This window comes from Callithrix jacchus, chromosome 8 (genome assembly GCF_049354715.1).
Source record: "Callithrix jacchus isolate 240 chromosome 8, calJac240_pri, whole genome shotgun sequence".
NCBI classification, from domain to species: Eukaryota; Metazoa; Chordata; class Mammalia; order Primates; family Cebidae; genus Callithrix; species Callithrix jacchus.
In genome coordinates this window covers 57,672,257-57,686,535 of record NC_133509.1, presented here as the reverse complement: position 1 = coordinate 57,686,535, position 14,279 = coordinate 57,672,257, and the positions used below count along the sequence as shown (strand labels likewise).

At 40.5% G+C, this 14,279-nt stretch overlaps 1 pseudogene; it reads left to right on the top strand.

Moving 5' to 3' along the window:
* Positions 1-5,802: 5,802 nt before the first annotated feature.
* Positions 5,803-5,934, top strand: LOC118145212 (U4 spliceosomal RNA; annotated as a pseudogene).
* Positions 5,935-14,279: the final 8,345 nt, after the last annotated feature.

The following is a 14,279-nucleotide window of genomic DNA, read 5'->3' as shown; positions in this document are numbered from 1 at the left end:
CAAATTCCTGACCTCATGATCTGCCTACCTTGGCCTCCCAAAGTGCTGGGATTACAGGAATGAGCCACTATGCCTGGCCAAAGGGTGGTATTTTCATCACCCCTTCTAGGGAGAGTCCTTCGACTCTGTTTTTCCTTTCTCATTAATTTTTTTTCTTAATTACTCCAATGTTTTATGTCCTATGAGAGAGGGACAGAAAATTTGATAAGGCCTCTCAAACAGTTGCATGATTCTGTGGGAGGGGTACCCATGTAAAAACAGGCTCCCTTAATCTCCAGATTTACCATGACCTGGGTAATAGGCATATTCAGTGGGAGAATGTCTTGGTCATCAGAAAGCCAGTCCCACATATCTCACATATGAAGTATATTAAGTGCTTCATCTAGGGTGCTCCACTTGGTATTTTAGAGGGCAGTCAGGCAAGGAAAACAGATCTTACAGTGGCCACTAGGCTGGCTGTTCTCTCAGGAATAACCTTCTGTACTTTTGGATCATACGTACTTATCAGTGATTTTTTTTTTTATTTTGAGACGGAGTTTTGCTCTTGTTGCCCAGACTGGAGTGCAATGGTGCAATCTCAGCTCATCACAATCTCCGCCTCCCGGGTTCAAGCAATTCTCCTGCCTCAGCCTCCCAAGCAGCTGGGATTACAGGCATGCACCAGCACGCCCAGCTAATTTTGTATTTTTTGTAGAGACAGGGTTTCTCCATGTTGGTCAGACTGGTCTTGAACTCCCGACCTCAGGTGATCTGCCCACCTCAGCCTCCCAAAGTGCCAGGACTACAGGCATGAGCCACCATGCCCAGCCTATCAGCGATTGTTTAATAGTGAGCTGTGGGTCTTACATCAACCCAAACAAGCTCTTTCCTTCTGTAGGATTTAAAATTAAGGATTTGTCCTAAAAGCAGTTATATAATATTTTTGCTATACATTATAATAAAAGTTTCTCAAGAAGCTGATGACACCAACCTACAAAATGGAACAATTCCTTTACATTATAACCTATGGTTTAACAGTTACTTGGTTTTGCCCTTCCCTCACATTGACTATCTTCTCTGTAACCACAGGTCTTAGAGGTAACTTTTATAGCCCTGCCTTAATTTTTTTTCTTTTATCCATTTAGTTTTATCTCTGTAATTTTTCTTTTATCTTAAAGTGACTCTTAAATGGTTTCCCGACTAGAAAACAATTATATTTTCTTTAGCAAGAGCCACATCCTTGTGTGTGTGTGTGTGTGTGTGTGTGTGTGTGTGTGTGTGTGTGTGTATGTGTGTGTTTTGTTTTTTGAGACAGAGTCTCACTATGTCACCCAGGCTGGAGTGCAGTGGCTCGATCTCAGCTCACTGCAACCTCTACCTCACGGGTTCAAGAGATTCTCCAGCCCCAGTCTCCCAAGTAGCTGGGACTACATGTAGCATGCCACCATGCTAATTTTTATATTTTTGGTAGAGATGGGGTTTCACCATGTTGGCCAGAATGGTCTCTATCTCTTGACCTCGTGATCCGCCCACTTTGGCCTCCCAAAGGATTACAGACACAAGCCACTGCACCCAGCCCACCCTTGTGTTTTATAAACTTCACCAAAAACACCTTTTATAGTCCTATATTAAACTTTCAGTAACCCAAACTCCCAGTGGAAAAAAAACAAAAACAAAAAAACCTAAGTTTACTTAATTTAACATAACATGACTAAGATTATAAATGACCGCAGAGAATTTTGAGATTAAATTTACCAAATTAATCTTACAAAAGATTACAAAGTCATAAATTGAAGGGGATCTGAGCTAGTTTCTATCAGTCTGATAAGCTGTTAGTTTTCTTTAAGTCAAATGGTTAGAACTCTTTCATACAGTTTAGTTTAATAGTGAACTATCACTTCCTCATGACACATGTAAACATACAGATATAAAAGACATGCAGACAAAAGCAGACCCAAAAGGTTTTTCATTTGCCCATTTTCAAAACTTCTCTTCCTAACTTTAGACTATTAACTTTAAAAGTTACAACCAAAGTTAAAGGAGAGAGTTGCCATCCCAGGCCTTCTCAGAAGAAAGAAGAAGCTGAAATAGCAGGGTATGGCTTCTGAGTTATCAATCTGAATAATTTCAAAAAGAAATAGATTATAGAATTTATGGCCAGCCACTGTGGCTCACTCCTGCAATCCTGGCACTTTGGGAGGCTGAGGCAGGTGGATCATGAGGTCAGGAGATGGAGACCAGCCTGGCCAGCATGGTGAAACCCTGTCTCTACTAAAAATACAAAATCAGCCAAATGTGGTGGTACGTGCCTGTAATCCCAGCTACTTGGGAGGCTGAGGCAGGAGAATCACTTGAACCCAGGAGGCAGAGGTTGCAGTGAGTGGAGATCATGCCATTGAAGCCAATGAACTCCAGTGTGGGCAACAAGAGTGAAACTCCATCTCCAAAATAATAATAATAATAAAGAAAAAGAAATAGATTATAGAATTTAAAAATTAAAAACTTCTTACATTGTGTATTAGTTCATTTTCACACTGCTATAAAGAATTGCCAAAGACTGGGTAATTTTAAAGAAAAGAGGTGTAATCAATTCACAGTCCTGCATGGCTGGAGAGGCCTCACGAAACTTATAATCATGGTGGAAGGGAAAGTAGGCATGTCTTAAATGGCAGCTGGCAAGAGAGAGAGCGTAAAAAGCCCACAGGAAATTGCCATTTATAAAATCATCAGATCTCCTGAGAATTCCCCCACTATCACAAGAACAGCATGGGCTGGGCACAGTGGTTCATGCCTGTAATCCCAGAACTTTGGGAGGCTGAAGTGGGCGGATCACCTGAGGTCAGGAGTTTGAGACCAGCATGGCCAACATGGTGAAACCCAGTCTCTACTAAAAATACAAAAAATTAGCCAGGCATGGTGGCAGATGCTTGTAATCCCAGCTACTTGGGAGGCTGAGGCAGGAGAATCACTTGAACCTGGGAGGTGGCGGTTGCAGTGAACGGAGATTGCACCATTGCAGTCTCACTCTGTCTAGGCTGGGGGACAAGAGCAAGACTTCATCTCAAAAACAAAACAAAACAAAAAAACAAGAACAGCATGCAGGAAACTGCTCCCATGACCCAATCATCTCCCACCAGGTTTCTCCCTGAACATCTGGGAAATAAAAATTCAGGATGAAAATGGAGCACAAAGCCTAATCATATCATATTAAGTAAATCTATTTTAAATGAAATCTTGTTTTAACCATTTCTTTAGTTTGTATGAGCATATTTTTAATATCAAAGTTCAATTTTTAGAAAAACTACTATAATTTCCTTTAATTACAGCCAATTAATTGCATTTTTATAAATTCCTTTTTTACTAACCTTATTACAACTTAGACCATTTACAACATGCTTGGACTTTTGGCTTGTCCTAAATATTCCTCTTTCTTGAACAACCCAGTCATTTTATTTTAGAACAAAAATTCACCATACAAGACTCTTTCTCATATAAAATTCTTCTAAGCTTTCTTACCAAAAATGCCTCTTTACTCCTATAACTTTCTTTGCATCTCTCTTATTTCCTGGTTCCTTTTACCTTGTTTTACACATAACCATTAAATAAGCTTTGACTAGACAAATATTACCCACTTTTTGGCTGAGCATGGTGGCTCACGCCTGTAATCCCAGAACTTTAGGATATGGAGGCAGGTGGATCATGAGGTCAGGAGGTCAAGACCATCCTGGCTAAAGTGGTGAAACCTTGTCTTTACTAAAAATACAAAAATTAGCTGAGCATGGTGGCATGTGCCTGAGGTCCCAGCTACTTCGGAGGCTGAGGCAGGAGAATTGCTTGAACCTAGGATGTGGAGGTTGCAATGAGCTGAGAGCATGCCACTGCACTCCAACCTGGACGACAGAGTGAGACTCCAACTCAAAAAAAAAAAAAAATACCCACCTTTTAATAAGAACATATTTTTTAGAATGTTTCCCTACAATATGTTTTTTTTTGTTTTTTTGTTTTTTGTTTTTTTTTTGAGACGGAGTTTCGCTCTTGTTACCCAGGCTGGAGTGCAATGGCGCAATCTCGGCTCACCGCAACCTCCGCCTCCTGGGTTCAGGCAATTCTCCTGCCTCAGCCTCCTGAGTAGCTGGGATTACAGGCACACGCCACCATGCCCAGCTAATTTTTTGTATTTTTAGTAGAGACGGGGTTTCACCATGTTGACCTGGATGGTCTCAATCTCTTGACCTTGTGATCCACCCGTCTCGGCCTCCCAAAGTGCTGGGATTACAGGCTTGAGCCACCGCGCCCGGCCCTACAATATGTTTTTTTAATTGAAAGATACCCATTTAATAAAATCACTTAATGAAATATTTAACTTTAGATTCTAATTTATGACAAGTCCATTTATAAGTATTTATTCTATTACATTTACCTAATTATTTTAATAGTTTACCAAATGATATAGTTAGGTTTGTGTCCCCACCAAATCTCATCTTGATATATAATCCCCATAATCCTCATGTGTCAAGGGAGAGACCTGGTGGAGATAACTGAATCGTGAGAGTGGTTTAGCCATGCTGTTCTCCTGATAGTAAGTGAGTTCTCATGAGATTTGATAATTTTATGTGTTTGGTAGTTCCTCCTGCATTAATTCTCCCTTCTGCTGCCTTATGAAGAAGGTGCCTTGCTTCCTCTTTGCCTTCTGCCTTGATTGTAAGTTTCCTGAGGCCTCCCCAGCCATGCTAAACTGTGAGTCAAACTCTGGACCTCTCTCCTTTATAGATTACCCACTCTATAGTTCTTTATAGCAATGTGAAAATGGACTACTATACCTAGATTATTTATGAAAATTGTGATAATCATTATTTAAAGTTATTTCCCTGTCAACCATTTTACAGCCTGTGAATTTCAGGTGATTACCTAAGTAAGCACCTTAAGATTAAATATATGGTTATTTTACTAATAATTCAAGATTTAGCTGTTTTCATTAAATCAACAATATTAATGTCTTTTTTTATTAAAAACTACACAAGCAAAAATTATTGTTTTTTGCTGAGTTTATAGTTTTCTAACCTTTATGCCAAATTTTGACACCTTATGGTATTTGGCAAAGTATGAAATCACTTGATCAATAAATGTAAACAAAAATGTATGCTGACAATTCTTAAAACATTTATAATATTAATTTACCAATAATTTTAAAGCTAGCTTATTAAAGATTTTACTTAAGTCATGTAAACTTGAAATGCATTCAGCTTATTATTTATACTCTTTTTTTTTTTTTTTTGGAACCATAGTCTTACTCTGTGGCCCAGGCTGGAGTGCAGTGGCACGATCTCGAGATCTCTGCAACCTCCACCTCCTGGGTTCCTCAGCTTCCCAAGTATCTGGGAGTACAGGCGTGTCCCACCACACCTGGCTAATTTTGGGTTTTTTTTTTTTTTTTTTGTATTTTTAGTAGAGACAGAGTTTCACCATGCTGGCCAGGCTGGTCTCAACTACTGACCTCGTGATCCACCCACCTTGGCCTCTCAAAATGCTGGGATTACAGGTATGAGCCACCATGCCTGGCCTATAGATACACTTTAACTGGTAGCCAATTTGTTACCTGTGGCCCAAAACACAACAGAATGCATGTATGTACACAGAAACACACATATACACTTATACAACCAAAGATCCTATAGCTCTTACTTCAGAACATTAGCCATGAGATATTAATACAAACTCATTGGTTTACAAAAACAATAACAAAAGAAATGGTTGGATACAAACAGTAGATTTTATCTCAGTAGAAAAACAACAGTCTTAAGGCAGAAAAGAAAGCAGAGAAATAGCTTTGTGCAGTGGCAGTACTGTAGCCAATGAGGTTTATCCGAGGTGCTAATTGAAAACTTTTCCCAATGCCCTGCCATGACGACCTGAAATATAGCTGGCATTGGCAATTTTTGGCAGTCTCTACAGGGACTGAATTAAAAAAGAAAAAGAAAAAAGAAAGAAAGCAGAGAAATAGAGAACTTCAGAACTTTATAGTTGCAGATTGATGTGCAGGCTCTGAATTCTCCTAGAGATGATTTGCCCATCAATTTTAAATGTACACAAGAGCAGACCCAATGTGTAACCAGCTGGAGTATTAGAAAACCTGGTATATCATTCCATTTACACCACCACTTTCGAGTAGAGGGTCATAAAATCAAACAGGGTGCCTGAGAGGGATCATTCTCCTTCTTAGTCCTGATTCCTAGATGATTAATTGCCCACATTTTTTCTTAAAAGAAGGGACTGAGCTGGGTGTGATGGCTCATGCCTATAATCCCAACACTTTGGGAGGCCGAGGTGGGCGGATTGCCTGAGGTCGGGAGTTTGAGACCAGCCAGACCAATATGGTGAAACCCCATCTCTTCTAAAAATACAAAAATTAGCCGGGTGTGGCGACAGGTGCCTGTAATACCAGTTACTCGGGAGACTGAGGCAGGAGAATTGCTTCAACCTGGGAGGCGGAGGTTGCAGTGAGCTGAGATTATGCCATTGCACTCCATCTTGGGCAACAAGAACGAAACTCCGTCTCAAAAAAAAAAAAAGTTTAAAAAAAAAGGAACTGAGCTGTGGTCTAGAGTTTGGTGGAGTGGGGCAAAGTGTGTTGGTTGTGGGTGAGACTCCACAGTGTGTCACACACTGTGTGACTCAGTTTCTCTGTCTGGAGTTCTAGCACCTCTAGGAGGGCTGAAAGTATGGGGTGACCAGCTCCTACATGCACTTCCTGGATGAGCCTTTTTAAACTAATTTTGTTTGAAGTTCTCTGTAGGGCCACTGCACATCATGGGGGGGTCAACCCCCTGACATTCCCACTCAGCCCCCTGTCACTCAGGGGTACCTTTCGACTGGGAAGAGCAAAATGCCCTTTCTCTTTGAAGCTGTGGAAACTCAGTCTCTCATTTATCTATGAAAAGGACAGTTCACTTCCTCCTACATATGCACAGAGAAGCCAATCAAGATTAATTCCAGGAGGAAAGGCAACGGAGAAGACACTTTTAAAAGTGTACTTCCAAACTAGAATTAGAATCTTAAATAACATCTTCCCAGAAGAAAAAACAAATCTAAGACCACTTTCTGTAAACTGTTCTCAGTCACCCCTAACTCTGTAGTTCTCATCCGCCATTACACACACCAAGCTCAAATCCTCACACAGTGCAAGATAACCTTTGGTATCCCCGAAAGCCAAAGAGGTCAGGTAATACAATACAAAAGAGCAGAACTTTAGACCGAAGAAGAATCTGCCTATGACTCTTGAAACTCCAAAAAGAAAACAGAACACTCCAAAAGGGATGAGTAGCACCTTTGTTTTGAGTTTTTTGAGGAATTCCAATCAACAGAGGCCTTCTCTAGATTTTTTCTTGGTACTGAAGATGGCGAAGGGGAAGGACAAGGGTGGAAGAAAATCAGGACACAAACACAAACTAAGCCCACGTTTTCTTGTTTGTTTTTATAGCTGTGAGAGATTTTAGCTTATTCAGAGGCCTTGTTTCCATAATTACTAATTCTCATTAGGATTTGACCAAGACAGGCAGAGTTGCTAAAATCCAAAGGGAGAAAGACTGAACAACAGCAAAGAAAACCAACAATATGATCAGTTAGTGCTGTAATGGTAAGGAGAAATTAAGACCAGCTGTTGTCAATTTTAACCTTTAGTCATTACGGGCAATTTTCAAGATGAAAGAAAGAGAAAGAAAGAAAAGAAAGAAAGGAAAGAAAGAAAGAAAGGAAAGAAAGAAAGAAAGAAAAAGAAAGAAAGAAAGAAGGAAAGAGAAGAAGAAGAAAAGAAGAAGAAGAAGTGGAAGAAGAAGAAAAGAAGAAGAAGGGAAGGAAGGAAGGAAGGAAAAGAGAAAGAAAGAAGGAAGGAAGGAAGGAAGGAAGGAAAAGAAAGAGAAAGAAGGAAGGAAGGAAGGAAGGAAGGAAGGAAGGAAGGAAGGAAGGAAGGAAGGAAGGAAGGAAGGAAGGAAGGAAGGAAAGAGAAGAAAAGAAAGACCAAATCGGCTTCTTACCTAAAAATGGATCTCAAGTCGAAGTCTACTCTCCACCATCCTAGAAGCAGGAAGAAACTCAAACGTGCCTTCTCTGTTAGAAATTAGCTACAACTTGCTCACGCCTGTAATCCCAGCAGTTTGGGAGGCTGAAGTGGGTGGATCACCTGAGGTCAGGAATTTAAGACCAGCCTGACCAACAGGTGAAACCCCATCTCTACTAAAAAAAAATACAAAAAAATTAGCTGGACACGGTGGCAGGTGCCTGTAATTCTAGCTACTCGGGAGGCTGAGGCAGAAGAATTGCTTGAACCCAGGAGGCAGAGGTTGAAGTAAGCTGAGATTGTGCCATTGCACTCCAGCCAGGGCAACAAGAGCAAAACTCTGTCTCAAAAAAAAAAAAAAAAAAAAGAAATTAGCTAAAACTCTAAAAAGGAGTTACCTGCCTTCCAACATCATAGAAGCAGGAAAGCGTGCCTTCCTTGTTGGAAGCAAGTAAAACTCCAGAAAAGGAGTTATACAGCAAAATAAACTTTAGATCTCAACCAGATTTTGAGAGATTGGGGATTCTCTGGAGAAAGGGGAGTTCCCAAGCCTCAGCAAATTGTCCTATTGATTTGAGCCATAAAGATAGCTCAAGTTGGTACCAAGCATTGATAAAAGATTTGTCAGAGGTCAGGGCTCAGACCCCCTTTGTGGTCACCAATTTGTAAACCAAAAATGATCTGAGACAAGTCTCAATCAATTTAGAAAGGTGTTTTTTTTTTTTTTTTTTTTTGCCAAGATTAAGGATACACCCATGACACAGCCTCAGAAGTTCCTGAGGACACGTGCCCAAGGTGGTCAGAGTACATCTTGCTTTATACATTTTAGGGAGACATAATACACCAGTAAATTCATGTAGGATCTACAATGGTTGGATCTGAAAGGGCAAGACAATTCAAAGTTGGGGCCAGGGGCTTCCCAGGCCATAGTGAGATTTAAACATATTCTGATTGGCAATTGCTTGAAAAAGTATCAGTAGAAAGGAATGTTTGAATTAAGATAAAAGCTTTTGGATACCTAGGTTTTATCATGAAGATGAAGCCTCCAGAAGGCTTCAGAGAAAATAGACTGTAAATGTTTCTTATCAGACTTAAGCTTTGTGTTGACATTAATGCCAGAGGGGTATAACGAGGCATGCTGGACCCCCACTTCCCATCACAGCCTGCAACAGTATTTCGGGTTAAATTTTGGAGTGCCCTAGCCAAGGAAGAAGTCCATTCAGATGTACATGGCTGGGGACCTTCAAATTTTATTTTTGGTTTACAGCTCCTCAAGGACAGGAACTGTATCTTATTCAACTTAGAAACACCAATGTGTGACACATGGTAGATATTCCAAAAATTGAGTAATGTTTGTTTACTCTTTCAGCAAATGTTTGCAAAGCCTAGAGGTATAACATGATATGGTGTGCTTGGAGAACAGTGTTTATTTCAAACACCCATGAATAAAGGACATCTATGAAAAGCCCACAGCTAACATCATATTCAGTGAAAGACTGAAAGCTTTTCCCCTAATATCAGGAACAAAATAGGGATGTCTGCTCTTGCCACTTTTATTCAACATTGTACTGGAGGTTCTAGCCAGGGAAATAAATAAATAAATAGGTCCAGGTACGGTGGCTCATGTCTGTAATCCCAGCACTCTGGGAGGCCAAGGTGGGTGGATCATGAGGTCAAGAGATCGAGACCATCTCTACTAAAAATACAAAAATTAGCAGGGCATGGTGGTGCATACTTGTAATCCCAGCTACTTGGGAGGCTGAGGCAGGAGAATCACTTGAACCCAGGAGGCGAAGGTTGTAGCCGAGATTGTGCCACTGCACTCCAGCCTGGCAACAGAGTGAGACTCTGTCTCAAAAAAAAAAAAAAAAAGAAAGAAAGAAAAGAAAATGAAATAAAAGGCACACAGAATGGAAAGGAAGAAATAAAGCCTTTTATATTTGCAGATGACATGATCTTATGTAGAGAAAATACCAAGGAATTCACAAAAAAACTATTAAAAATAAGTATGTTAAGCAAGGTTACAAGATACAACCTTGCCGATTTGAACTTGCAAGATACAAATCAATATAGCTGAGCAAAGTGGCTCATGCCTGTAAACACAGTCCTTTGGAAAACTGAGGTTGGAGGATCACTTGAGACCAGGAGTTTGAGCCCAGCCTGGAAAAGATGGCAAGACCACATCTCTTAAAAAAAAATTTTTTTTTTAATTAGCCAGGTGTGGGGATGTACCACCTGTAGTCCCAGCTACTCAGGATGCTGAGGTGGCAGGATTACCTGAACCCAGGAGTTAGAAGCTGCAGTGAGCTATGAATGCACCACCAAACTCCCACCTCCGTGACAGAGAGAGACTCTGTCTCTAAAAACAAATTAAGAAAAAATAAATCAATATAAAATATCAATTGTACTTCTATACAATAGCAATTTTAAAAATCTGAGAATGAAATTAAGAAAACAATTTCATTTACAATAGCAAAAAAAAAAAAAAAATCCCAAAATACTTAGGCACAAATTTAACAAAAGAGGTGCAAGACTTGTACACCGAAAACTATGGAACACCATTGAAAGAAACGAATGACCAAAAAAAAAAAGAGACATCCTGTGTTCACGGATTGGAAGGCTTAATATTGTTAAGATGGGCCAGGTGTGGTGGCACAGGCCTGTAATACCAGCATTTTGGGATGCCAAGGCAGGCCACTTGAGGTCAGGAGTTCAAAACCATCATGGCCAACATGGAGAAACTCCTTCTAAAAATACAAAAATTAGTGGTGGCAGGTGCTCATAATCCTAGCTACTTTGGAGGCTGAGGCAGGAGAATCACTTGAATCCAGGAGGCAGAGGTTGCATTGAGCTGAGACAATGCCATTGCACTCCAGCCTGGATGACAGAGTAAGACTCCATCTTAAAAATAAATAAAATATATACATGTATATATATTATTAAGATGGCAGTACTCCCTAAATTGATCTACATATTTAATGTAATTACTATTAAACTCCCAGGTGTCTTTTTGCAGATATTGGTAAGCTGATTCTAAAATTGGTATGGAAATGCGAAAGATGCAGAGTAGCCAAACAGTCTTGAAAAAGAGGAAAATTGGAGGACTCATATTTCTACAGTTTCACAATTTATTACAAAGCTACTGTAATATAGACAGTGTGGTACTGCCATGAGGACAAGCACAAAAATCAGTGGAATAGAATTGAGAGTTTGAGGACTGGTTAATTGATTTACAGAAAGGGGACCAAGACCATTTAATGGGGAAAGAAGTCTTTTTAACAAATGGTACAGGGACAACTGGATATCCACACGCAAAAGAAGAAAACCGGACCCCTGACTTATACCATACACAAAAATAAATTCGAGAGTGGGTGCAGTGGCTCACGTCTGTGATTCAGCACTTCAGGACGCTGAGGCAGGTAATCACTTGTCAGGAGTTCAAGGCCAACCTGGCCAACTTGGTGAAACCTTGTCTCTACTAAAAATACAAAAATTAGCTGGGTATGGTGGCACATGCCTATAATCCCAGGTTCTTGGGAGGCTGAGGCATGAAAATTGCTTGAACCCAGTGGGCAGAGGTGGCGGTGAGCCGAGATTGCACTACGACACTCCAGCCTAAATGACAGAATGAGATTCTGTCTCAAAAAATAAATAAATATTTTAAAAATTAATAAACTCAAAATGGATTTAAGACCTAAACATAAGAGATAAAACTATAAAACTCTCAGCAGACCTTTGGGAGGCCGAGGTGTGCGGATCACGAGGTCAGCAGTTCGAGACCAGCCTGGCCAACATAGTGAGACCCACATCTCTACTAAAAATACAAAAATTAGCCAGGCATGGTGCTGCATACCTGTAGTCCCAGCTACTCGGGAGGCTGAGGCAGGAGAATCTGTTGTCCAGCTTGGAGTGCAGTGGCACAATCTCGGCTCACCACAATCTCTGGGAGACTGCACTCCAGCCTGGGCAACAGAACAAGACTCCATCTCAAAAAAGAAAAAAAAAAAAAACTCTCAGAAGAAAACATAGACACATCTTCATGACTTTGTGTTTCAAAAGATGCTATCAAGAAAGCAAAGAAACAACCCACAAAATGGAAGAAAATATTTGCAAATTATATATCTGATAAGTCTAGTATTTGGTATTCAGGATTCAGTAAAGGAAGGCTGGGCATGTTGGTGCATACCTGTAGTCCCAGCTGTTGGGGAGGCTGAGGCAGGAGGTTTGCTTAATGCCAGGAGTTCAAGGCTGGAGTGCACTATGCATGCACTGGCGTACCTCACCTGTATACACTAGCCTGAGCAACATAGCAACACCTGGTCTCTAAAAAATTTTTTTTAATTAATTTAATTTAAAAAATTAAAAAGAAGTCTTACAAGAAGACAGCCTAATTTAAAAATAGGGGCCAGTCTTGGTGTTTCATGCCTGTAATCTCAGCACTTTGGGAGGCTAAGGTAGGCAGATTGCTTGAGCCCAGGAGTTCAAGAGCAGCCTGGCCAACATGGTGAAACCCTATTTCTAGAAAAATTAAAAACTAGCTGGGCATGGTGGCATGCACCTGTAGTCCCAGCTACTCAAACGGCTGAGGTAGGAAAATCACCTGAGCTCGGAAAGGTTGAGGCTGTGGTGAGTCGTAATCGTGCCACTGCACTCCACCCTGGAGGTGCAGAGTGAGACCCTGTCTCAAAAAAGAAAAAGGACAAATAATCTGAATAGACAATTTAAAATATGTGTATATATATACAAATAGCAATCATATGAAAAGATGCTAATTATCTTTGAGTCATCAGACAAATGCAAATTAAAACCACAATGAAATGCCTCTTCATACCCTCTAGGATGGCTATAATCAAAGAGATTGACAATAACAAGTTTGGTAAAGATGTAAAGAGACCAGAAGCCTCATACATTGCTGGTGAAAATGAAAATGATGCAGCTGCTTTGGAAAACAGTCTGGCAGTTCCTCAAAAGATTAAAGATAGTTACGATGGGTCTTAGTCCATTCATTTGGGCTGCTATAACAAAATAAGGTAGACTGGGTGGCTTGCAAGCAACAGAAGTTTATTTGTTGCAGTTTGGAGAGTGGGAAGCCCAATATCATGATTCTGGCAGATTTGGTGTCTGGTGAGGTCCCATTTCCTGGTGCATAGATGGTACCTTCCTGCTGTATCCTCAGATGATGTAAAAGGTCAAGGTAGCTCATGGGGCTTGCCCCTCATGACCTAATTACCTCCCAAAAGGCCCCAACTCCTAATACCATAACCTTGGGGGTTAAGTTTTCAGCATGTGGATCTTGGTCGGGGTGCAAACATTCAAATCATAGCACAATATGACCCAGCAACTCCATTCTTAAGTATACACCCATACCCAAGAGAAATGAAAACATATGTTCACACAAAAACTTATACAGTTGTAGCCGGATGTGGGGGCTCACACCTGTAATCCCAGCACTTTGGGAGGCTGAGGCGGGTAGATCACCTGAGGTCAGGAGATCAAGACTGTCTTTGCCAACATGGTGAAATCCTATCTCTACTAAAAATACAAAAATTATCTAGGTGTGGTGGCACTTGCCTGTAATTACAGCTACTCAGGAGGCTGAGGCAGGAGAATCACTTGAACCAGGGAGTCAGAAGTTGCAGTGAGCCAAGATCACGCCATTGCACTCCAGCCTGGCGACAGAGAGAGACTCCATCTCAAAAAAAAAAAAAAGGTATACAGTTGTTTGTAGCAGGACTATTTGTAATAGCCAAAAACATAAAAACAACCCAAATGTCCATCAGTTGATGATGGAGACAAAATATGTTATATCCAGTGAAATACTACTCAGCCATAGGAAAGAATACTGGGCCAGGTACGGTGGCTTATCCCTGTAATCCCAGCACTTTGGGAGGCTGCGTTGGGAGGATCACTTGAGCCCAGGAGTTTGAGGCCAGCTTGGGCAACATACCAAGATCCCCTCTATACAAAAAATAAAATATAATGCAATTATTTTAATAATTATATAATAAAGAGACCTTATCTCTACTAAAATATAATAAAATGTGATCATGATTTGAGAAAGGCTGCTCATTGTAACCATAAATAAAAACAAGGAAAGCAGCAATATTATTGTAAAAACCCACCAATTGCTTCTTTTCTCCATTGCCAATGTCAGATTGGGCAAATCCTACCTCAAAAAGCACTGGGTTGTTTCGGTTTATTTTGCATCATCCAAAGGCCCTTTAAGGATCTCTGACTCACAGACCCT